Raw genomic sequence first — 24,899 nt, 5'->3', positions numbered from 1 at the left:
ATAGCCACAACAAATGAAGAAAAGATATAACAGAAAAAGATATCTGAAAAGAACATAGAGCAGAGATGGGTTGAGATTCAAAGCGGAAGAGAAAATGTAGACTGGCTTTCCTGGTATTTTAAAAAATGCAAGTGAAGTAAATGGAATTAAAATTAAGAACAATGAGTGGCGAATCACTGCTATGGAAAGTGAAGCTTTGGATAGATTGGATGGATGGACCGACAGACAGACAATTTTTAGTACATTAACAACTTAATCCTGTGTCTATTTTCTCCCGCAGAAATATCTTATCAATTGCAAAGGGACTTCATTCTCATGTGGCCCTTACATGGTACTGTTTTTCCTTGTAATTATTATTATTATTTTTGCTAAATTCCTAACCAGAGCTAGCCAAGGCCGGGTTGCTACTCTTCCTTTATTTGAGCCCGACTACTTGTCCGCTTGCATGCAATACATGTGCTTTGCGGTGGGCAGGGAGCCGCCTCTGGCCTCATCTCAGGAGGCGCGTGCCGTGACGGTAGCCGGAGCGAAGGGAGGCGTGAGCGCGGCGAGGGCGAGCTCTGACGCGGTCGACTTCACGTGAGCTCTCTGGGGGACGCGAACTTTCGTGCGTAAACCGGGGGAACCAGCAGCAAAGGCGCTGCGATTCCCGCCACCCACCGAAGGCGGCGCGTGAGCTGGAGCTGAAGGGGAGAAGAAGAAGGGGAAAAAAAAAAAAAAAACTCCACGGACATCCTGGTCTGTACCACTTGAAGGAAAAGCCGGAGTGGAGGGAGGGGAAAGCCAAGAGGCAGCTAAGCCGGAGAATCGGCGGTTTCTCGGGAGTTTCCAGGCAGAGGCGGGCAAGAAGCAGGGACCGCAACGGCTTGGTCGCTCGGTGAGTGTCGCTGCCGCCTTTCCCCCCCACCCTCTTCTCCCTTTCTGGTTTGCTCGTTGATGCGGATGGGCTGTCTGGGCAGGCTCGGCGTTGTGCAGGGAGCCCTCGTTCGGCGCAAGGACGGCTGGCCGAGCGCCCGAAATTGTTCCGCCGATCCGGTCTACGGGTAGTCGCGGTTTGCGAGCTCAGGAAGGGGTTGGTTGCAGGCAGCCCTTTCCTGAGCCCGTGGCAGCGTGTTGACTCGTAAGCCGGCGGAGCTCGCCCACCCACATTTCTCGCTCGCGTCCTTCCCTCCTTGCAGGTTTGCGGGATGAAGCGGCCGGATTAAAGGCTGGTGCCTGAGATGAACTGCCCTGTTAATCCCGAACGGCGTGAGGAAGGGCGTATTCTGTCGGAACTCCGCCGGAGAGATCCCCTCCTCCCACCGTATCTGTTGCATTATGCCCATCCTTGCCCTGGAGGCCGGCAGGGTCTCTGTCCTCACTACATCCTCACTTCCTTTTCAGCAAATCTGCCGCTTCCTTGGAGAAATTGGAAAGTTTGAGTGGGGTTCGGCTTTGTCCCCAAACCATAGGAAGCCGGGAGTTTCCCTGGCTTCCCAAGAATATTATCCTGTTGCTGCTATTCCTCCAGTCTTCTCCCAGCTGGTGACCTCCTACTACATTGCTCTGCCACCCTCATCATTCCCAACCAGAAAGGGGATAGATAGTAAGAGTTGGACTACTGTTAGCAGCATATTTGAAGGGCTGCTTCCCGTGCCAATTTTTTTTTTTTTGTGTGGCTGTACCAGATTTTTTAAAAAATGCTTTTCTTTGGGAGATGTGGACAGAAAAGAACATCAAAAAGGGCTTGACTGTAGAGGAGGAGGAGGTCCAGGAAACATGGAGGCTGAAGTGGGTAGGGGGGTATAAAAACCTTGCCAGTTTCTGCTGCTTCATCCTGCAGTGTTTGAAAGTCTGATTGTAGCGTTTATTCAGCACTGTATCCAAAGTTCAGTGGGGCTTACTGCCAAAGGAACATGTAAGTTTGGAGCCTAAGCTATTCTGTGACTTTACAAATATAGCTTCTTAGTTATCTAGCCACAATCTAAAATGTGTTATATTTCCTTTGATAGCATGGCTCTTGCTTCCCCCTGTTTAACATTTCAGGGTGGAGTTTAGTTTAAATATGCATTCACTAATCTTGAAGCCTTTAGTGATGGAGAAAAGGTAACTGAATTTAAGCCAGGGGTGAAATCCAGCAGGTTGTGACAGGTTCTGAGAACCGGTAGCAGAAATTTTAAGTAGTTTGCAGAACCACCTCTGGCTGGCCCCAGAATGGGGTGGGAATGGAGATTTTGTAGTATCCTTCCCCTGCTACATCCACCAAACCATGCCCACAGAACCAATAGTAAAAAAAAATAGATTTCACCACTGATTTAAGCCCATTAAAATTAGATATTTCTGTACAAAACTTTTTTTGTATGTTAAAAAAAAACACCTGTAGATATCACACTACAGAATTCAGGATGACTGGATGACACCTTTAAGATGACACTTTTTTTTAAAAAAAAGTGGTGCTTTCTATAGTGGAGCTTTGCCAAAACTGACCAGGTAAAAAGTTTACAATGTGTCCTTCTTACAGAAGTAGTCTATCCTTTAATCTTCTCCCCTTTGATGTAGTCTCTGTTGTAGAAGAAAACATAATACATTCTCTCCCCTCCCCTGTCTCTTCTCACATTAACATGGAAACTGCAGTCTTGCCTGATCTGATAAAACAGCTTCCTTATGTCTTCATATTAGAAACAGCAATGTATAGGCAGTACATAGTGCAGTCAGTGAGCAGATTATCGTGACAAGTTTACTCATACACATTTAGATTTAGTACTCAGCTTTCTTTCTATTTAACTTTCTCTTTAGAGAACAGACTTAGATATTGTCACTGGTTATATTATCAGAATGAAAAAAGATGTGAGTTGTGAATTTATGAAATCACAGTTCAGTACATCTGGAGGATGCAAGATTGGAGAATGGCCGTAAGATTGTCTTGGCTATTTGAACTTAGTGTTCAATGTATAGATTATTCTGATCTTAATAGTGCAACATGGCCTCAATAGACGGCAGGCTATAGTTGATCTTCACAGATCAATTCCTGATCTGTACTTGGATGGAGGCATCCTGGAAAGGCATCCAGAGTTATAGGCTTGTCAAATAAATTGGGGGGGGGGATCTTTATTGTTGCCAAGAAGTCTGCATCAGTACATCCATATAAGGCACCCCTAGTTGAACTTAATTCAAAGATAACATGTTTTTTTCTCCATCTTGGAGATTGGGCATTCTGAAGTCTCTTGTATAAAGTTGGCACATTTTTAAAAAAAAAATTCAGATTTTTCTGTAATCTGCAGAATTCTTAACTAACACATGTGCTTAGCCAAAGGGTCAGTTTCAGCATTTTGTTCCTCTGCATTTTCTCTTCCCTTTTGTTGGTGTTGTCTGTTCAGATGTATAACTTTCCCTTGATCATCTGCTCTTTCCTTATTGTGACATCAATTGGTTTAGGATCTAGCATAAAATGTTGGCAGCCAACTACATGGCAGCTGTGCAGCCATGAGATAGTGGTAAATTTTGTAGAAGATGGCTGGTTAGTACTCTTAGTTAATATTCTTTGAGCAAGGTTTATTCAAGGTTATCTTACATCCTTGCCCTAAGCACCACATAGAAATGAAGTGATGAAATGCACATAAAGTTCCTGATTTTTCTCAATGAACAATCAGATAATAACTTAATTTTTTCTAGCTTAATGTTTTTCCTTTTCAGTTTATTTGGTAGCTAAGCAAAGCACACAGCAAATTCCTAATAGCATTGTTCAAAAGGAGAAAATAATGACATCTTCCACATTATGAGAATATTCATCCCTAAAATAAAACAAAAAATCCCTTTCTAGCAAGCCAGGGAGCTGAATTAGACCGAAGTAATAATTGATTTGTTATTGATCTATCAGCAATTTCAAATCAGGTGTTTCTACTTCATCTCCAGCACTAGTTATATTATCACATTGGCCTGCATTCTTAGTTTTGAGATTCTTCTTTTGGTTTTTGAGCCACATCATTGTTCTTATTTCCAGATTTCAAATTGAACATTTTTGAAACAATAAAAAAATTACCTACTGAAATTTTTCCTGAATTGCAGCTGATGGTATATGAACATCATACATAGGACCAGTTATCTGTCCCCAGTTACATCCAACCACACAGGGAATATGTTTCAGATGCCACCTGCCAAGGATTTACATTTGGTTGGTTTTAGGAGGCAGGCCTTCTCTGCCATAGCACCAGGCTTATGGTATATTGATCCCCCCAAGTGAGGTTAGCTTCCTCCTTGTTATAGTTCCATAAATCCCTCAATTGATATGACCCAGTGAATAAAGGAATTGGAGTTCAGAATATGCCTAGATGTATGATTTGTTCAAGAATATACTGTAATCAATTTCCCATGCAACTGCATAACCGAGATTCTTTTAAAATGTTATGACTGGCGCCAGTCATACTTATAGAACAAAGACATACATATACAGCATGCTTCTAAAGCAGTTCTTCATGATGGCTGGGGAATTCTGGGCATTGAAGTCCACATATCTTCAACTGGCCAAGGTTGGGAAACACGGTTCTAAAGGTTACAGAACAGTATTTAATGTTTGATAGAATAGTTGTTAATTTACTGACTTACGCTAAGATTCATTGCCGCCTTTAGTATTTCAGAAAGCAAGGTTTACATTTGTGCATTCCATTGATTTTTTATTTTGAGGTGTTGTGCTTGCTAGAGGAAAAATTGGTTTTTTAAACCTTCAGAAGTCAGATAATGCAGAAGTAATGTGTTTTGCCTAAATTGTGCTGGTTTCCACTATATACTCTGGTTTTGCTGAGTGTTGCACAATGTTTCATTTTCAAGGAGGCCAAGCAGAGGGAGAACATTTGAGCAGCAAAGGAAAGCTAATAGCTAAGAAAACAAATCACAAATGCAGAGAACAAATTAAATTTGCTAACCTGCATACATTGCATGGCAGAACTGTTAAATATTTATTAAAAATCAAATAAAATGCCACATATATTAACAGAAAAAGGCTGCAAGGAACGGTCATATTAAAAATATTTGTTGGGTGCTAGTATTAACTGCAGCATATGAATAGGTTCATATATTACATTCAGCCATGGCTTGCTTAACCCTTATTTTTTAAAAAATTAAGCTATTTGGCAATCAATGCAAAAAAAAATGTGCACCTTGAAAAGAACAAAGTTCTGAGAGAATAGAAAGGTATTTACAGGGTTTTAGATTAGAGAATCTGAATAAAAAACTATCAGGGCTACATTTAAAGTTTGGGCTTGTACTTTGGTCCCTATATTATTCTTTATATATTTCTAAGGGGAATTTTATGAGAAAGTTTCCATATTGGTCTTCAAAAATAACATCGCTTATTCTCTAACTTCATGTTTATATTCTCCAATTCTCTGATTACATGTGTAGAATTTCCATTTTGGATTTCACTTCATGTAACCAGTTACAGTATTTCTAAATATTAAGTGAAAAAAATAGACTAGGAAGGAGGCAACTAAACCTCATAAGGAGACTGTAGGTAGATATACTGAGGGAGTATAGGCAGTTTTGAGGGAGGCTGAACAGCAGCTGCTGTAAATATTATATGTTTTGCCATCATACCACATTATATCTCCCAATAGAAAAGGCTGATTCTTAGATCTCTAATTTCTAATACTTTTTTTATGTTGTGTTGTTAAGATCTGCTGTTTGAGAAGGAGGAAATACTTCAGTCAACTTGACCATTTTTGTATTAACATTTTCTTTCCTTGTGACAGGAAGTGCTGTTTCAGTGGCGTGTATGGGTGGGCCAACCAAGCCATTTATTGTCTTGAAACCTTTATTTTGTTGTCTTAATACTTGAAGGGTTTCACTGTGCTTACTCGTAGAAACTGATCTCCACCTCCATTATGAACAAAGGAGCCTTGTTTGTACAAATTGATGAGCGGGTTTCATCTCAGAGTTTTCCCCTGGATGCAGTACACTGCAATGATGCATCAAGAGGGGCTGAATGAGAATCAGATTTATTTAAGGATTTTTACAGCCACCCATGTTATGAACCACAGCCCTGGATGACTCTCAAACAATAAAAACACTTAACAATAAACAACTGTAATAAAAACTTCTGGGCCCCTGGGGCAATACTCTCCCACATATTAGCATACCACCTTGTGGAGTTCCTTCTACTCCAGTGCTTGTGGGCAAAACCAGCTCTTCAAGGCATGATGAAGATACAAAGAATATAAAAGAATGGTGACAGACAAAAGGGAGAAAGAAGAATCTCTGCTGCAATTAAGCCGATCCTCATTTTTCTTCTTTTTCCTTCCAGTTTTTCCTGCTTGGGCCCACCAGTTGGCCTGTTAAAGTATTGTGACCCAGCTGTAACAGTAACAAAGTTGGAAGGGACCTTGGAGGTCATCTAGCCCAACCCTCTGCTCATGCAGACCTGTACTAGGGATTTGAACTGCCGAACTGCTGTCCTTTCTGATAGACAAGCTCAGTATCTTAGTCACTGAGCCACCTAGTCAGCTATCCAGGAAGAAATGAAGGGGAGAACTTCTCTCCCCAATCACAATTTCCTGTTGGGAGAATAATAGAAAGTCAGCAAGGTGTTTAAAAGTGTGGCTAGAAGGTAATTACAAGTGACGTGGGGCAAGAAAAAAATCACATCTTCTTTTGAGTATGTAGAAGAGAAAGCATGTACGTGTGTTCAATAGTGTGGTGCAGAGAAAGAGATTGTGAAGATATATAAGATTGTTATGTTGAAGTTGATAGATCTTATGGGATGGGAGTATGGGATGAACAATCGTTGGAACTTGAGAATCTAGGATGAGAGTTGAAAAAACATCTTTTAAAAGGGCAAGAGCAAAGAGCAGCTTTGTGTTTTGTAATTCAGATACCATCTCTATCTTAATGTGCCAATTCTTGGGCAAGTTACTGATTTTACAGCTTTCTTTGAAACTGCTGCATCCTCCACTAAAGCTGGTTTGGACACTATCTGTATAAACTTGTACGAATTGCCCATTGATTCAAAAAGGCTCAAGATAAAGATGGTTGCACAGTACATGCAGAGATTAGTGCGTATGATGCATGAATTGTATTGAGCTGCAGGATCATGTATTTCTTTTTCTCTGCAATGCAGTTTTGGTCTGTTCAGCACCTTCTATTCCATAAAGGCTTTAGTTATATACAAAGAGACTGAACCATGATCAAAGTATATAATGTAGCTCTGAAATGTTATATTGGACAGCAGGGCTAATTCTATTCTTTGGGCAGTTTTTTTTTCAAGAAAAAATCATAATAATCTCAAAGATGTATTTGTACGTGACATGTGATTGCAGCAGCTAGAATTATCTTACATTAACAGCAACAGCATGTTTGGGGGAGGCAGCAGGTGATATGCCAGAAGAGAGAATATAGAATTAGATGTATAGAATGAAAGGGATTGATAACTCATAATTTTCCTTATTTGGAAGAAGGAAGACAAGATTTAAAACTATACTCTTCCCAGTCCATTATATTTCTCCCCCTACAATGATGAATCCATTTTTAATGTGCCTTCCTTTTTGATTTTCCTCACTATGTATCAGGGGTGTCAAATTTGCGATAACACATTGCAACGTAATGTATCGCAACTTTTTCCCTCTTCGCTAAACCGGGGGTGGGCATGGCTACACGTGACACATCTGGCTTGTGAGCTACGAGTTTGACACCCCTTCTGTATATGTATCTTTCCATGTGTAATGTTCATACCATGCTGCTGAAAAAGTAATAGACCTTATTCAAGCTCTTGTCCCACAAATAAGCCCTCAAAATGATCTCCCCTTACCTTATATTGTCTGGATGTCTTCAGTTATAAGCCCCAATGTTGCTAAGTAGCCTGTCCATTGGCTGCATTGGCTAGGGCTGTGTGGCTTGCTGTCTGTTAGGCCCAATATAGCTCAAGAATTATCCAGGCTTCAGGATGGTATCTGTAATGCAACTCTGGGATAATTTTGGGAAGAGAAATTTCACACCTTCAGTTATAATGAGTTTATTAAGGTAAAGTCTCACAATTTGAAATGCTTCTTTTCAGGTTTCTTGTCATGTGGGTTGAGATGGTATTCATGAGATAAGCTGCTAACTGAGTCATATGGCTTATATCGATTCTCCCTCCTATTCCTTTCTTAGCTTTCCCTCAGTCTATCCCATTGTTCAGGGCTAATAAAGGGCAGCAAATTGATAACGGCTGTTTCAAATGGCTCATTTCGTTATAACTCAACATGATTCTTCTCTAGTAGACTTCCCAAAGTATCCAATGTCTATGAAATAAGATTACAAGTTTGTCGTCCTAAAATTGAGTAGATAAAACATTTATTTATTTTATTTATTTCATTTTGTCACAACAGTATACACAAACATTGTCATAAGTAAAAAAAATATCATGAAGAAAATATATATATATATATATATATAAGTAAAGAATATGCATCAGCTATATTAATTTGATATAATAAAGGGAACAATAGGACAGGAACGGTAGGCACTTTTGTGCTCTTATGCACGCCCCTTAAACATATTTCTGGGAAGTAGTAAACTAATAAATAACTATTTAGAACCCAGGAACTAAGACCTGAACTAAATAAGACTCTGAAAGAGTTCAAAGGAGGCAGGTTTATGACTACTTCTATTTCCTCACTTTTAAGCAAGCTCCTATCTCTACTGCTTTCAAATATTTTCATGTTTCAGGTATCATACTGAAACTCCTATAAGTCAATAGTGTATAATGAAGGGGAAAAGTTCTCCTTCTGTTTTTTTTTCTCAGAGAAGCATATGACTTTCACATATTTTCAGTAAGTGCCCTAGATTTACTTTTGGGAAAGCTGGGAGAGTTATGAAGGTTCCTGGATTTGGCAGTGCCAGCTGAAGAACTGTTTTGAGGGCTCCTTCCTGAATGGAAGGAGATCACACCTCCAGGAAGACTGTATTTCATATTGCAGGGACTACTACTGAGAAGGCCTGTCTCTGAAATCTGATGGGCTTCACATGGAGGGTGCAGACCCACTTTTCTGCCCCAGTAATGAACTCACACCTGACACACATGATGTCAAACATGAGTTTGACACCCCTGTTCTAGCAGTATCTCCATAGCTGCTGGATTTGCACATGATACTGCCATGACTTACAAGTTGCAGTGGCTGGATTTGAACAATGTCAAACCTGTCACATTCAGACTTCGTCAAGCCAGGGTCATATGTCCCCCTGAAAGCTCCCCAAATAAAGCTGTTTAGTTGCGTGCATATTGCAGTGATATCCAGCTGTTTTGAGGGGAGAGAGAAAAAGATATTGGAGTCTCCTTCAAGTTGGGCTTGATTCCTGCTGACTTCATGGACACGTCCCTATGGTGTTTTTGGCAAAAAAACTCAGAAGTGATTCAGTTCTGCTTAGCATTTTGAGATCAGCCAAATCAGCTGCTCCACCACCTGGTTGGACAAGATCTGATTCTGCAAAAACATTTTAAGGCTGTCTCAAGGACACCAGGACGCTTGTACTCATGGTATTAAAAAAAGAGAGAGAAAGGAGTTTTTCAAAACTGTGTATCTCTTTTACATGTTGCATTGAGAGGAAATGTTATCCTATGCAAACTTAACAGTCTCTATTTTTGGCATCCTGCAGGTAAACTCAAATTTTCAGGCTGAACAATTCCAAACCATTAGCTTTCTACTAGGGAGCATTTAAAGTGTCAGACATAGCAAAATGGATTTAATTGCAGGGTAATTTTATGTTTTGCAGACTAAATAACAATTGATCAGATGTGGATATTTAAATGATATTTTAATTAATGAAGTCCAATTTGCATTTTGTGACATGTACTGAAATCTTCAGTAGATTTAGGTCAGGGATTTAAACAGACTGAACATAGACATCATTTAGTGCTATTTATGTGACAGCAAAAAAGAGACTTCAACAAGCCAGTACAGTAGTAGGTGCCTAACCTTGTGATGTATGTCTAGAGCCTCCTGTCAATCAGCTATTCTTCTATGTGCTTTGCATCAACTCTTATTCTAGGAGCAGAAAACCAAAAAGTTTAAGAGCTATTCAATTTTTAAAAGCTCACTGAGGTATCTAACTGCTGCTCAGCTCCTCTGAGAGGAAGTGATTCTGAATAATTCATACGAAATTCTTCTAAACGTCAGTGGTTTGCTTGTGTAGGAATAGTCTTACCTTTGTCTTTCATAGGACATTTTGTTGGGCAGAATAGAAAAAAAATAGCTTATTTTCATTTCTCATGACATGAGGCTGCTAATAAGCAGAGCCTTGTTGAAACGCAATTTTCCTCAGTGTGAAAAACATAGAGGCGGGGTTACTCACCATCTTCACTTTTGCTTGCATAAATTGCCACAGAGCAAAACTTCCCTCATTCATAAGAAACAGGCCTTTGCAATTACAGGAATTAAGCTGAACATGGTTAACTGCTGAGCACCACTCACTTTCACCCATCACTGGTGGCACTTTAGTATTGAGGGTAATCTTCCTTCTGTATTCTTATTCATTAATTAGATTTGATTATAGCTGCTGGTAACAACTGAGAATTTTGGATAATAGTGGTGTTTCCTTTGGCTTCCAGAGTATTCAGGATGAAAGGCATAAAGGTTTCTGAAAGTCCCCTGAACAGTGTTTGCAAATGGGTTGCCTAATTCAGAGTTGCCAGAGAACATCCAGCAACATATCAGTCCTTCACCCCACTCCATTAGCCTTTGTTTGCTATTCACAGAACAGGATAGTATCAACACATTCAATGAGACAGAAGTTCTCACCTGAAGAAAGCAAGCTCATGGCTGAGCATCTGTGAAACGAGAAATGGATGATGCTTGAAAAGTGGCCTTCATACCTAGAGATGAATTGCAGTTTATTGTCCGCAGGAGACAGAGAGATTTGAGCAAATTTGCTGGATGCATCTTTAGATTTGTACCCTCATTAGGAGAAGTCATGGGCAATCTCTTTTGGGCTTTCACAGAGTGCTGCTTCTATTGTGCCAACAGAATGTATCGGAGAGCAAAGAGAGGCCATTGCAACTCAGGAGCGTGAGAAAAGGGGACAAAAGCATTATTTTATATGCTTGTTTTATTTGGCATTCATTTCCCATCTGAAGATGGTACATGGTAGTGCCAAGAATGGGTGAGCATACTCTTCCCCATACACACAAAATTGCAATTAACTAAATCAAGTTTTTTCTCCCCTTCTACTTGGAGTTTGACTTTGGTTCTGTCAAAATGCATGACCTCTATCTTCTTGAGTTTGTAGGATTCACCATAGAGGTAGAGGCTACTGTCAAGCTAGAGGTGAACATCATTGTAAAATATATGTGCAGATTTATTATTTATTGGATTTATAAGGCTGCCCAAGTCCATAACATTCAGTTGGAATACAGCAGTAAACAGAACAGAAAAACAGTAAGAGATGCAAACTGTGTATGTCCAAAAATGTCAATTCCTCGAATAGGTAAAATTCTATCAGGGCTCAGCATTCATCTTAGCTCAAAATCAGGGAACAGCCAGAGCTTCTGAGGCTTCTTGAATTTTATGAGGGTAGGAACCATGAGAATCTCAGTGGGTGGGGGATGCTGTTCCCCTTCAGGTTTATTATGGGCATTTTTTTTATGGAGTGGGTGGCTTTTAATTCCTGGCAACTACCTGCCTCCTTCCTGGGGCTGAGAGAGAATGACTGGCCCAAGGTCACCCATTTGGCTTTGTGCCTAAGGCAGGATTAGAATTCACAGTTTTCTGCTTTCTAGCCTGGTGCCTTATCTACTACACCAAACTGACTTTCTCACTATAGGAATTAAAGAAAATGACAGACCTACGAGCCAGGTAGAATTCCAGCTGCTAAATCTTTGATTTTTGTATTGGCAAGAAACAAGGTGGGTCTGAGCATATATTTGGGAAACACAACTCACTTTGTTTTCTCCAAGAAATTGCTGCAGCAAGTGATGATTTTCCATGATGGATATATATTTACAAATCTGAAAACCCTACGTTAAAAAAACACTTAAGATTTGATACCACAAATCTGTGCCTGTCTGTGTGTGTATGTGCAAATTCTCCAAAGCTTGAGAAGAGATTCACTTGATAATATGTTGCCCTAGGAAACCATTCTCTGAGGCTGGTAGAAAATGTTGCTGCCAATCCAGAGGATATTTCTCCTAAGCAGAGCTTTGAAATCTCTCTTTTTCCGGTGAAACAACCAACTTTGAGCAAGACCTGTATATTGCTATTCACTAATGGGAATGAATGGGAACTTTTCAAATCCACAGGATGCTGCCATGGCTTGGCTGTGCTGTATTTCCATTAAGTCATGGACAGAAGCATGTTGATCCATTTCTCCTCTCCTTAGTTTCTTTGCAAGGCTTTTTTTTGCAGTTGCTTTTAAAGTTGTTTGATGTTTGTGTTAAAACATAGGTGATGCCTGTGACCCTTTTGCCCACAGAATAAGGTGTTTTATCTATTTTTAAAACCCAGTACATTGGCATCTGAATGTACTGGTGACGCACAGACACTTACTGTTCTACAGTCCATGTGCTAAATCAGTATCAAATTTGAAAGCCTGAACAATTAATCAGTGGAACAACTTGCCTGCAGAAGTTGTGAACGCTCCAACACTGGAAATTTTTAAGAAAATGTTGGATAACCATTTGTCTGAAATGGTGTAGGGTTTCCTGCCTGGGCAGGGGGTTGGATTAGAAGACCTCCAAGGTCTCTTCCAACTCTGTTATTATTATTATTAAGATATTTTGCTGCTTGAAGGCTTATCCCTTAACCAACATTTTAATCATTCTTGTTTTCACCATTCGGACATCAATTCCTCTTTATATCTTCCCTTACCTATGTTACTGCCCTGAACCATAGCCTTCAACCTGAATAATCTTTCATTCTGCCAAATGAGACAGCCTAATTAGCTGCTAGTTTAACTCTTCAGTATCTCATCAATTAATTACTTTTGATCAGGGCTGTCAAACTTGTGGCCTGTGGACTGGATGAGCCATGCCCAGTTTAGTGAAGGGGAAAAAAGTCCCGACATGTCATGTGACAATGCTGTGATGACATGAGTGTGACACCCCTACTTTTGATCATTAGTCAATAGCTAAAAGACTTTTCCATTTAAAACCCACCTTATAATCTCTCCTTTTCTGAGATAGCTGGCTGCTTCTCAATGTCGGGGGAAACGGCGGTCAGATTGGGGAAAATCCTCTGGCTTGCCGTAGGACCGAGTCTGCAGAAATCTTAATTAGCTCCACCTCCCATAGCCTCTTCCAGCTTTTCGACTCGGTCCTTGCCAGGACCACTAGTATCGTGTTTTTCTATCTACAACTAGATCTAATACTAAAGTTTAACATAGCTACAAGCTCCGGCTTTTTTACCAGCGAAACGGGTCTCCTTTTTCTGTCTAGACTCTGCTGAAGACCGGCTCCATATAGATTAACCAGTTAGCCAGTAGTTCCTGGGTCAGCGACCACGGGCTTTGCCCCAACGCACTCCCAGAGGGCTCACTGTATTAGATTTCAGCGAGCGGGCAGCTGCTTATCATCGCAGCTTGCCGGGGCGTGAAGATTCTCAAGGCAGGAATATTCTAAGCTATCGCGCTAGCAGCCGTTCGGGCAAGCGATTTGAATGCCCCTCTCTCTCTCTCTCTCTCCCGCCCTTTCCAACAAAGGGGCTTTAGCGAGAGGGAGTTAAGAGCAACCGCATTGGAAGCGGCCGATTGCAAGAGCTCCGAACCGAATAATATCGCGTTAGCAGCCACAGAGGCGAGCGATCCTGCTGTGGGCTCAATCACCTCAATTATCGGTTCCAAGAAGCAGCACATTGAGCAAGGAACCTCGGAAGGGGCCGTTGGAGCTGGTAAAGGTCGTGAGTACACCATTTAAGATATTTTGCCCCTTAAACATCGGCAGTTTAATTTTGGCGAGAAGCACCTAAAATGGCAGACGAGAATGGCGCAGCACCGAATAAGGGCCCTAGAGACAAGGGACGAAGCCGCCATCTTAGCGACCCAGGAGAGGGCCCCTCAGGGGTCTCTCCTACTACGCTAATAACCACCAATAAAAATGCCAAAACTCTCAAGCCTGGTTCCCGAGCAGAGGAACGCCGACACAAGGCCTTAGAGAAGGTTATTTCTAAGTCCCTAAAGAAGACTGCCAAGTCGGTGAGGCCTAATTCGGAGGTAGCCACTCCTTCAGGAGCCCCAGTAGATAACACCACTCCAATTTCCTTCCCTGCCTCTCTCTCTAATGCAGGGGCCTGGTCCCCTGACCACACGGGGCCCATGAGGTTTCCTTCCACCTCCGAAGTGGAGCCCTTGTTTCAAACTCAGGTTGAGACGTTAACCTTAGTTCCTTTGCCTCCTTGCTCTGATCCTCAGCCTTCTAGGCATCTACTTTCCAATGCCCCTCTGCCTCATGAATTTCAGGGCCAATCAGGGGCAGCATCAGCCCTTTTTCAAGCTCTACCCTCTTCATCCCAGCAAAGTACTGGTATTAATGCTTCGGCCAATGTTCTACCCATGATGGCTCAACCTATGCTGACTAATGCTCTTCATCGCAACAACCAATACTACAATTACCAGATTCATTTGGGTTGTATATCTCAGAGGCCATCAAACAAGGGATGGCTCAGTGTCTTCATCAAGGTTCCACAAGTATTCAACCAGATTATCATTCCAGAAAACACTTATCTCAGAGGTCAGACCCACCTGCAGAGGCGACAAACAAAGAGCAGGTCCAGGAATACTCCCTGGATGCAAATAGTCAGGGATCTTTTTCTGATGAGGAGGAGGGTGAACTGGCCCTCTCTGACGATGAAGGTTTAGCCCCAGATCAACCTTCTTTCGTGGGGTTGTTTAAGCCACACCTTTTTAGATCATTACTCTTCAAAGCACAAACTTCCACTGGGCTAGGAGTCTCAACATCTGTCACTACGGACCAATCCCCACAAGATCCTTCGGGTCATTTGTTCGCCCAACCCGCGGTGGCTTCGGAGATCATCCCTGCTCCAAAACTTTTTCTAGATGTCGTCGAGCGTCAGTTACAGGCTCCAGGTTCTGGATCCAACCCCAGTTCCATGGACAAAAGATTTTACAATGTGGCTCAGGAGCTGGACAAATTGTTGCAAGTACCCTCAGTGGACGCACCCGTGGTGGCTTTGACAACCTCCTCCCACCTAGCTGGTCAAGCGGATGAATCCCTCCGTCCGGAGGAGAAACACGTGGCCCGTACCATTGTTAATTGTCATCAATCCTCAGCCTGGGCTGTCAGAGCTTCAATAGCATCCTCATTTTTCAGCAGATCTGCTCTTTTATGGATCAAACAGCTTCAGAGCAGAATCCCTTCATCAGACCTCAGATCCCATCAAGACATAAATAAAATAGTGGCCGCCTTAGAGTTTTCAGCGGATGCCTCACTTAACGCAATTAAATTTTCGGCAAAAGCCATTGGCTCTGCCGTCGCCTCTCGCCGACTGCTTTGGCTCAGGCACTGGCAGGCTGACACCAGGAGCAAATGGCATCTAGCATCCTCTCCCTTCTCAGGGACCAATCTCTTTGGGGCTTCCCTGGATCCTATCGTGGTGGAGACCAAGGATAAACGGAAGATACTTCCTTCGTTATCTAGAAGAGGAGAAATTCGCCAACAGCCGTATTTTCGGCCTCAGCCTTTTCGTTCAGTCGATTCCGGAAGTTTTCCATCCTGATCTCAACGTTACCTTCCACCTAGAGAGTCCCAGGCTCGAGATGGACAAGTCAGACAGGGGTTTAGATACTCTAACAGGAAGCCATTTCAAGGGGGAAGGGGAAGGGGATTCAGACGAATGAGTTTTCTTCGGATCCCCCCATTGGCGCACGCCTTAAGCTTTTTTCGGCTCAATGGGTTAATTCAACTTCTGACAATTGGGTCAAGAACTCCATAAAATTTGGCCTCTCTCTTGAATTTCAATCCGTCCCCCCGAACACCTTTTTACGTTGCCCTGTATCTCGCAACCCTATCACCAGGTCTCTGGTTGCAGAGGCCATCAACCACCTGGTTTCCATAAGGGCTATTCAACCTGTACCTCCAGATCAAAGAGGTCAGGGATTTTACTCTTGTCTATTCGTAGTCAGTAAGTCTTCGGGGGGATGGAGGGCGATTCTTGATTTAAAGTCCCTTAACCGTCACATCGTTTACCACAAATTCAAAATGCATTCACTTCGGACTATTCTGGAATGTATCCATCCGGGTGACCTCCTATCCTCGATTGACTTAACAGAGGCATACCTCCATATCCCTATACTTCCTTCCCACCGTAGATTCCTTCGATTTTGTTATTGGGGGCAACACTTTCAATAGAGGGCATTGTCCTTCGGGCTGTCCTCGGCCCCTAGAGCTTTCAAAAAATCTTATCGGCTCTCCTGGCACACATTCGATCTACCCCTATTAGGCTTCAAGCCTACCTTGATGATATCTTGATCATGTCATCTTCACTATCATCAGCGGAGAGAGATGTGTCCACTACTATCCAGATCTTACAAGATCATGGATTTTCTGTCAATTGGAACAAAAGTCACCTTCCCCCGTCCTCCCGCATTGTTCATTTGGGGGCGGTAATTGATACGGAATGATCCATGGTTTTTCTCTCGGAGGACAGGCGTAACAGCCTCTCCAACCTAGCAACTCATTGTCAGTGGGTGGGACCTATCCCCTTAATACAGTTATCTCAAATGCTAGGAAAAATGGTATCCACCTACGACACTATACCGTGGTCTCGTCTCCATAGCAGGCCCCTCCAGTGGATGCTCCTTCCGCACCAGCGAAATCACGTCACCTCTTCCTCCAGGACAGTGGTCCTTCCCAAGGATGTTCGGGAATCTTTGGAATGGTGGGCTTCACCGGCCATTCTCCGGGGAACCTGCTTCAGGGAACCCCCCCAGCTGACCATCACCACAGATGCCAGCCTCTTTGGCTGGGGCGCTCATTTGGAGTCACACCTGGCTCAGGGACAATGGTCGGAAGTAGAAGCCAGTCACAGCATCAATTTCCTGGAACTTCGGCTATTTTCTTAGCACTCTCGACACTCATCACCGGTCAACACATCCTGATTTTAACGGACAATACCACGGCCAAGGCCCATGTGAATCGCATGGGCGGAACGCATTCTCATTCGCTTCTTCAGGAAGCACTCCGACTAGGCCTTTGGGCGGAGGCCCATCTTGGTTCACTGAAAGCCGACCACATTTCGGGGGTTACCAACATCATGGCCGATTCTCTGAGTCGGAATACCATCGATCAATCAGAATGGGCTCTAGCGCCTTCGTTGTTCAACAACCTGTCGGCCCGGTTTGGCCGCCCTCAAGTAGACCTATTCTCTTCCACCTACAACCATCAACTACCGCGGTACTTCACACGGTTCCCATCTCATGGAGCGGAAGCAGTAGACGCTTTACGCAGCCGTTGGCCACAGGGCCTTCTCTATGCTTCCCCCCCCCCTTCCCCTGATTCCCAGGGTAATTCGCAGGCTCCTGGAACAGAAATCCGAACTGATACTTGTCGCCCCCTATTGGCCCAGGAGACCGTGGTTCGCAGATCTCCGGGCGCTGTCAGTACAAGATCCATGGAGGATACCAGACGGCAAAGTGGAGCTTCATCAGGGTCCCATTCAACATCCAGATCCTCAGTGGCTCTGCCTGACCGTCTGGAGGTTGAGCGGGGCCTCCTAAAGGAGGCTCAGGTTCCTTCCAACATCATCCCAATCATTCAGGCTGCCCGTTGCGATTCCACATCTCGCATTTATCAAGCCACCTGGCGGGCATTCATGGCCTGGTGTGAGGCGCGGTCCAGATCGGCTACCTCAGCGTCCGTAGCCCATGTACTGGAATTTCTCCACGATGGTTTCGAGGCTGGGCTTTCACCAAACATCTTGAGGAGACAGTTGGCGGCTATATCTTCGATACTTACCTGTGGATCTCCTCATTCCCTATCCAGAGAGCCTCTCCTGCGGGATTTTCTTCGGGGGGCCACTAACTTGAGACCACCTGTGGTTCATAGATTCCCTTCCTGGAGTTTACATAAGGTTCTCTCCTCTCTAACCAAGAGCCCCTTCGAACCATTGAGAGAGGCACCACTTCGATTCTTATCTTTTAAGGTGTCATTTCTGGTGGCCATTACTTCAGCCCGTCGAATATCTGAACTTTCTGCTCTTTACATCCGAAAAGGTTTGTGTATATTTCACAAGGACAGGGTAGTCCTACGGCTCGACCCTACGTTCCTCACTAAAGTCAATACGATTTTCCATCGGTCACAAGAGCTTGTCCTACCTAACTTCTGCCCGAATCCTCAATGCCCACAAGAATTCATCTGGAATACCCTTGACGTTCGCCGCGCCTTGAAAATTTACATCAGTTGTACAGAATCAGTGCGGAGAACGGAATCACTCTTCGTATCGTTCCAACCATCTTCAATGGGATTGAGAGTAACCAAATCGGTTTTGTCCAGATGGATCAGGGTGACTATAATCAAGGCATATGAGGGATAATCTACTCAAGTTCCTCGAAATATATCTGCGCATTCCACCAGGAGTGCTTCTACCTCGGCGGCTTGGGCTACTCACACTTCCCTTGACGAGATCTGTCGAGCGGCAGCCTGGTCCAATCCAACTGCCTTCATCCGTCATTATCGACTTGACTCCTACGCAGCTTCGGACGCGACATTCGGTCGACGGGTGCTCCAGGCAATTCATGAGGATTCGGCATAATTCAGCATGATTCAGTCGGCCTTCTCCCACCCGTATGGTCTTCTAGCTTGGGTATGTCCCCAATCTGACCGCCGTTTCCCCCGACATTGAGAATGGGCGTTGGCTTACCTGATATGCCCCTTCTAGGAGAGGGGGAAACGGCGGTCAGCCCCTCCCTTGTATGTTCGGCCGACTGGGGTTCGGGACCGTTGGGGTGGGGGACCACTAATTCTTTGTCATTTCAGCATGACACTCCAGTCTGCAGACAGTCCTCACCGAAAAGCTGGAAGAGGCTATGGGAGGCGGAGCTAATTAAGATTTCTGCAGACTCGGTCCTACGGCAAGCCAGAGGATTTTCCCCAATCTGACCGCCGTTTCCCCCTCTCCTAGAAGGGGCGTATCAGGTAAGCCAACGCCCATTTCATATTTTCCCAGGTGAATGCATTTTAAATTAAGCCCTTTTGTTCCCTTTAACTGGAAGCTATGGCTACATTGTTTCCAATTGTATGTTTGAGTATTCCTTCTTCATTAAAACAAGCAATTGACACGCTATACCTCTGGCAAGAAATGAACATGTTTCCTGATAAATGTTTTGTCCATGCAGGCCTTTTTATACATTTAAAAGTATTCAATGTTGACTTTGCCCAACTCCAGTCTCAAGTGATTCAAAACAACAAAATTGGCAACCCGATAAGGATCTATGTGTGTGAATACTTTAGTTCTCAATCTTAACAGGTCTGGTTAAGAAACTACAGGAAACTACCAAGTCTGATGGTCGTTTACTGAATTAGTACAAAAATTAATTAGGCATTTGCACACATATTATTAAATATGAAAAAGAATTTTGTTCATATTGTCACAAGACAATATTCTGACTTAGATATGGTTACAGACAGTCTGATGTAGATGCAGTATACCAATGGAACTACCTTTTGGACTGAGGGATTTATGATTGTGTTGTGTTGACCGTTGCTTCGAGACTGCTTGCCTCCTGGATGCCTTGTGCATCCAATTAACTCCTTAGCTTTTGCCAGCTCTCTTGTAGACGATGGGAAGGAAAACAGTTCAGGTTTCTCAGTCACCTGGTCTCTTCTCATTTACTCTAGGGAGAGGAAGTGAGTGAAATTTCCCTAGACAGCTGGAGAGGGCCTTCATTGGACAATCCCACAACTGGAAAAATGTAATTTCTGTGGTTGACAAAACCAACTACTAATTCAGCAGGTCTCCGACTCTACAGTTCTATGTTAAAACTGTAACCTGTCCTTGCCCCCAACTGTGGCAAGATTTTGCAATGCAAAGTACATTTCCTTTGTTCTTGGTGTATCGGCACCTTTTGACCTCATGATTCAAATTTCTCTTATATTACCCAAGAGTGAGCTGTAGATTATCGTTACACACGACTGGGTTTCTTAAAAGTTTGTTTGCCATTGTTGTTGATAGTTAATCTGCTTTCTGTTATCAGCAGGCCAAAATTGAAGGCTAGCTTTACATTTTACTTTAGATTCTTATGAAATGCACAGTGGAAGAAATTGCATTTTTTTCCTTATCTAGAGAAATAATGTGGAGGCAGGGCAGTTTATCCAAAGTAAATAGCAGAGCGTGAATGTTCACTTCTTAGATATTATCCTGAAAATCATACCGTGTCCAAGATGAAATGGATTGAGAGGTTGCAGTTTTTCAAGTTTCTTGTGGAAGAAACTGGATTTCTTGAGAGACTCATAAAACCATGTATTTCCTTTTTATAGATCTTTGCATTGTGACATAATTTCACAAACGAATTCCTTCTACAAAGAATATGCAAGATTTGGGCATTGATAGTATTGATAGTCCTTACCTTAATTACCTTCCGATAGATCTAAACCAGCAGTAGCTAATCTAATGTGGACAATATGTCAGTAATCAGCTGTGATTATGACTGGCTGTACCAGAAGCAACTATTTTGCCAGATTAAATGGAGAAAAAAAGTACAAGAAATGCAGGGCTCTAAAAAAAAAAAGCAGTCCCCTTGAAAATTCAGCCTTTGAATTTTGTAATGAGTCATGAACAGGTTACCTGAAATGGCATTCCAGTAAATAGCTGCAACTTATTTTGGTCCTGCTGGGCCTTGAAATAGACCATAATAAAGCATTAGAGAGACGGAAAGCACAGGTTGGGCCTATCTTATGGCCAGGTTTCCGTATCTACCTAATCCTGTTTGGTATAAGTGCCACATTTTAGCTACCTATACCCTAAGTACAGCTCTTGTTCTCTTAAAAATGGCCAGGTAAATAACTACTGGAGATTATTGAACAGTAAATATATATTTAGCTTTTTAAAGAATAACCAGAACAGTCTTTTTTCATTACAGCTTTCTTCTCACTGCTGTGGATGCCAGAATTGTTTGCTTATCAGGTTACTTTCTGCAGGATGACATTCCTCAAATTGCTATCATTTTGAATATCCTCTAGGACTAGGTTTAGGAACAAATATGTAAATTATTTCCCCTTTATTAGCCTCCAATGTAGAGTCTCCATTCAGTTGACCTTGCCACTGGTGACTTCATGGACATACCTAAGCAGTTTGCGTGGTAAAATTGGTTTGCTATTAACTTCTTCTAAGAAACCAACATTGCATTATTTTTTTAAAAAGAGGGTAATTAAAGGAGGATATTTCCTTAATGCAGTTAAGTGCTTGTTTGGACCATTTGGCAGATGTAATGGGTAATGTAAAATTAGAAAACTTGTGAGGCAAAACTGATTTACAAAATGATTGTTTTGTTTTATCAGTAGCTTTAATGGGACTGCGGGTCTTACATTTTAGAAACTCTCATATAAGCAAGGACAGTGGATCATGCAATTGTTCAAGACAGAGATTGCTAGGCAGTTAGAAAAATGGATCTGTATGGCTAATCAACTAGAAAAGACTTTTTTCATGAATATACTGCACAGAAAACAAGTTGCAGGAGGATTGGGGCTTAAAAGCATAGATTCATATCCTGGTCAGGCTCCAGTGAGATAAAATCTATGCAGACAATAGAGCCAAAGAGACCAAAGCTAAAAGAGTGGAGAATTGTTTTGATGACTTTATCTTATGGAACCTATACAGGTAGAACAGCATATGCATATGGCTGTTCCTTGCAAGGATTCCTGAATGTTTAGAATTCCTGTATGTATAGATTTCTCACAGATTTCACAATAAGCACATTTTTTTTCTTTGAAAGTAGGCAAAAGCTGTTTCAGTAACTCTTTAATACAATATTTGCTTTTGCCTGAAAATTAATGTAATGATTTCTAGCATTTGAAGAAATACTAATGCAAACATTTCCTGTAATTCATCCAGTGAAAGTCATTTGTCCTTCCTATCTGTGGGTTTAATCAGATTTGTATATAGGCAGTAACATTGGTGAAAACTTATTTTTTCATTATCTTTTTTCCCTTTCAGTCCCCATATTTTTTCTAATGTTTTTTTCTCAGATTCAGGAGCCTGAGACCAGTTCCTGAGCTTCACTGGGACTAAATCATTATAATTTATGCTCTTTCTCATATTGTTGAGAATTCCATATTTTGGCTACTAATAAATCTTTAACTAAATTTAGTTGATAATTAGATGATCAAACATCCTTCTAGCTGATATTCAGGAGCTATTTCTAACTATTCTCCCCTACTCCTCCCATCCCCCACACACACTTTGTTTGGGCGCTTACAATTGTAGAATCAGAGTTTAATTTGTTAAATAACCAGTTACTAGCGGTATGTGGACCTATACTATCCCACAACTCTTACTTTTATCACCGTCCCTTTTCTTTACTAGTTGAAATCTCCCTGCAAGTACCACCACATCATTGCAGACTATAAATTGTGTCTTCTCTGCTCAAGTGCACCCCCCTTTAATTCTGTCTGACCCTTATGTTACTATTTAAAGGAAATTGGGAGAAAAAGGCTGATGCTGAATCAGCTCTCTTGTCTTTTAAAGTCATCTTTATCATATTGCCTGAATCTTTTCCCTCAATTACCGAACTAAAACAGCAGCTTTATTACACTTGTGGGCAGCAAGAGAAGAAGGGATGGTTGTAATACATTGGAATAGCACCTGTTTCACCATATTTCCTCCTTCAGATATTTTACTCTCTTATAATAGAGAAAGAGGGCAATTATTCTCCTTTCTAAATGTCTTAATACTACTGTCTGAACAAAGTGGCCTCATCTATAATTTGGTTTCCTACTTCTCAAAATTATCCCCAGCATTTTTGGCAAGTGTAAATCTGTATTGCTGGCAAACTCAATTTTGTTTAGTATTTTACAAGATTATGTTGAACAACTGGACTATGAATAAGGAGGAGCTCTGATCAGCAAGTGATTGAATTTCTTTTCAGATTAGGGAGAAGTTCTATTATTTTAAGGAACAGTTACGCAATTCTCTGATAGTTTTCTACTTATGAATCTGATTAATTATTGCTCCAAGTAATAATACAACAGACAGGAACCTACATGTCTCTCTATTTATTATAATATTTCCCAGGTATTCAACAGAATGTTTAAGTAAGGAATTATTAAATTAGTCCTGGGTAATTTTAATCTTGCTTTTTAAGATCAAAAGTGGCTCAAGAATTCATGACTACAATGATAACCTTGAGTTTCTTCCAGGTGTTTATAGGTGTGATCTGGGGATACATATTGACCTGCCTTTTATTTTAGAGCAGATGTGAGCTGAGCTGCTGCTAAGATACATTTCTATTCTGTTGCCTTGGATTTACGTATGCTGGACATTTGATGACCAAGCTTCTTTTTGTAGGGAAGTTTATGGAGAATGTGGTAAGGCAACAGGTACAGAGAATCCTGGAAGACGTACAAATGCTCTAGATGCATAAAAGTCAGGATTCAGGCCTGGGGATAAAACTTAAACTGCATTGGTTGCCCTCCTGGAAGAGTTTTGGCAGAACTTGGATGAAAGGGTGGTGGGCATTCCCATTTTGTTACACGTATTCATGACTTTTAATTACTCTATACTGTGACTCTTGACCACAGTATAGTTCCAGGCTGCCTGCTAGATTAGGAGGCACTGAAGGACAGTGGTTCTACTTCTTCCTGTGTAGAAAGGTCCAGTCAAAGGTCACAGAAATGTCAGCCCCACAGATGTTCCATCATGTAATATACAACAAAGCTAGAGTTTCTGTCTATCTTGTTTTATATCCTACATGAAGCTGCTGGGAGAGGTCTTGCATTGGTCTAGGAAAGTGATGGCGAACCTTTTAGGTACCGAGTGATCAAAGTGTGCATGTGTGCCCAAACTGCAGGGTGGGGGCACATGCGCACACGCACCCCGTTCATGCATGTGCACCCCGCACATGAGCCCACGCACATGAGCCCACGCCCTGCCCAAACTGCGCGTGTGCGTGTACATGCGTGTGCACTCCCCGTGCATGCGCAGCAGAGACCCAAAGGCCGGCGAGAGGTGTGCAGGCATACGCAGCAGAGACCCAAAACAGAGCTGGCGTGACAGCGTGCGTGCCCACAGAGAGGGCTCTGCATGCCACCTCTGCCACATGTGCCAGAGGATTGCCACCACTGGTCTACGATAAAGTATTATCAATATGATGATGTTACTTATTTCCACAATAAGGCAAATGGGGGATATAATGGAATTGCTGAGGCTCAGATTGTAGCAAGTTGGAATGGGTATTCATTGAAAAACCCACAGATTCCTAGATTATATGGATAGTCCACAAATTTACAACAGTTCATTTACTGATTATTCAAAGTTGCAACGGCACTGGAAAAGGGTGACTTATGACTGTTTTTCACAAAATCATTTGGGGCATTCCCATGGTCACAGGATCAAAATTCAGACATTTGGCAACTGGCTCAGATTTATGACGGTTGTAGTGTCCTGGGTTCATGTGATGACCTTTTGTGACCTTCTGACAAGCAAAGTCAATAGGGAAGCCAGATTCAATTCACAATCGTATTATTAACTTAATCACTGCAGTGATTTGCTTAACAACTGTGGCAAGAAAGGTTGTAAAATGAGGCAAAACTCACTTAAAAAGTGCCTTACTTAGCAACATAGTTTTTGGGCTCAATTGTAGTTGTAAATCAAGGATTACTGGTGCCATCTTCTCAATAGAAAGGTGTTCTTCCGTAGAAGAACAAATTCACTTCATTTGGTCATCCTCATGACCTGAAGCTTCCAGCTAGAAAAACAGGTGGAGGTCCCAGCTGGGAAGCCCTTGTCAACTCTGAT

At 42.2% G+C, this 24,899-nt stretch overlaps 1 protein-coding gene across 1 annotated transcript in view; it reads left to right on the top strand.

Annotated features, from left to right (window-relative positions):
* The first annotated feature begins 565 nt into the window (after nt 1–565).
* Nucleotides 566–24,899, top strand: part of SLC25A22 (solute carrier family 25 member 22) — an 80,324-nt gene continuing 55,990 nt past the window's right edge. Inside the window, exon 1 of the mRNA XM_058157201.1 lies at nt 566–877. The gene's annotated coding sequence lies outside the window, so the exon portion shown is untranslated. The remainder of the gene's footprint in view (nt 878–24,899) is intronic.

The sequence above is a fragment of the Ahaetulla prasina genome, chromosome 1 (genome assembly GCF_028640845.1).
Source record: "Ahaetulla prasina isolate Xishuangbanna chromosome 1, ASM2864084v1, whole genome shotgun sequence".
Lineage (NCBI taxonomy): Eukaryota > Metazoa > Chordata > Lepidosauria > Squamata > Colubridae > Ahaetulla > Ahaetulla prasina.
The sequence above is the reverse complement of the archived record's forward strand: the minus strand, read 5'-3'. Positions and strand labels throughout refer to the sequence as shown.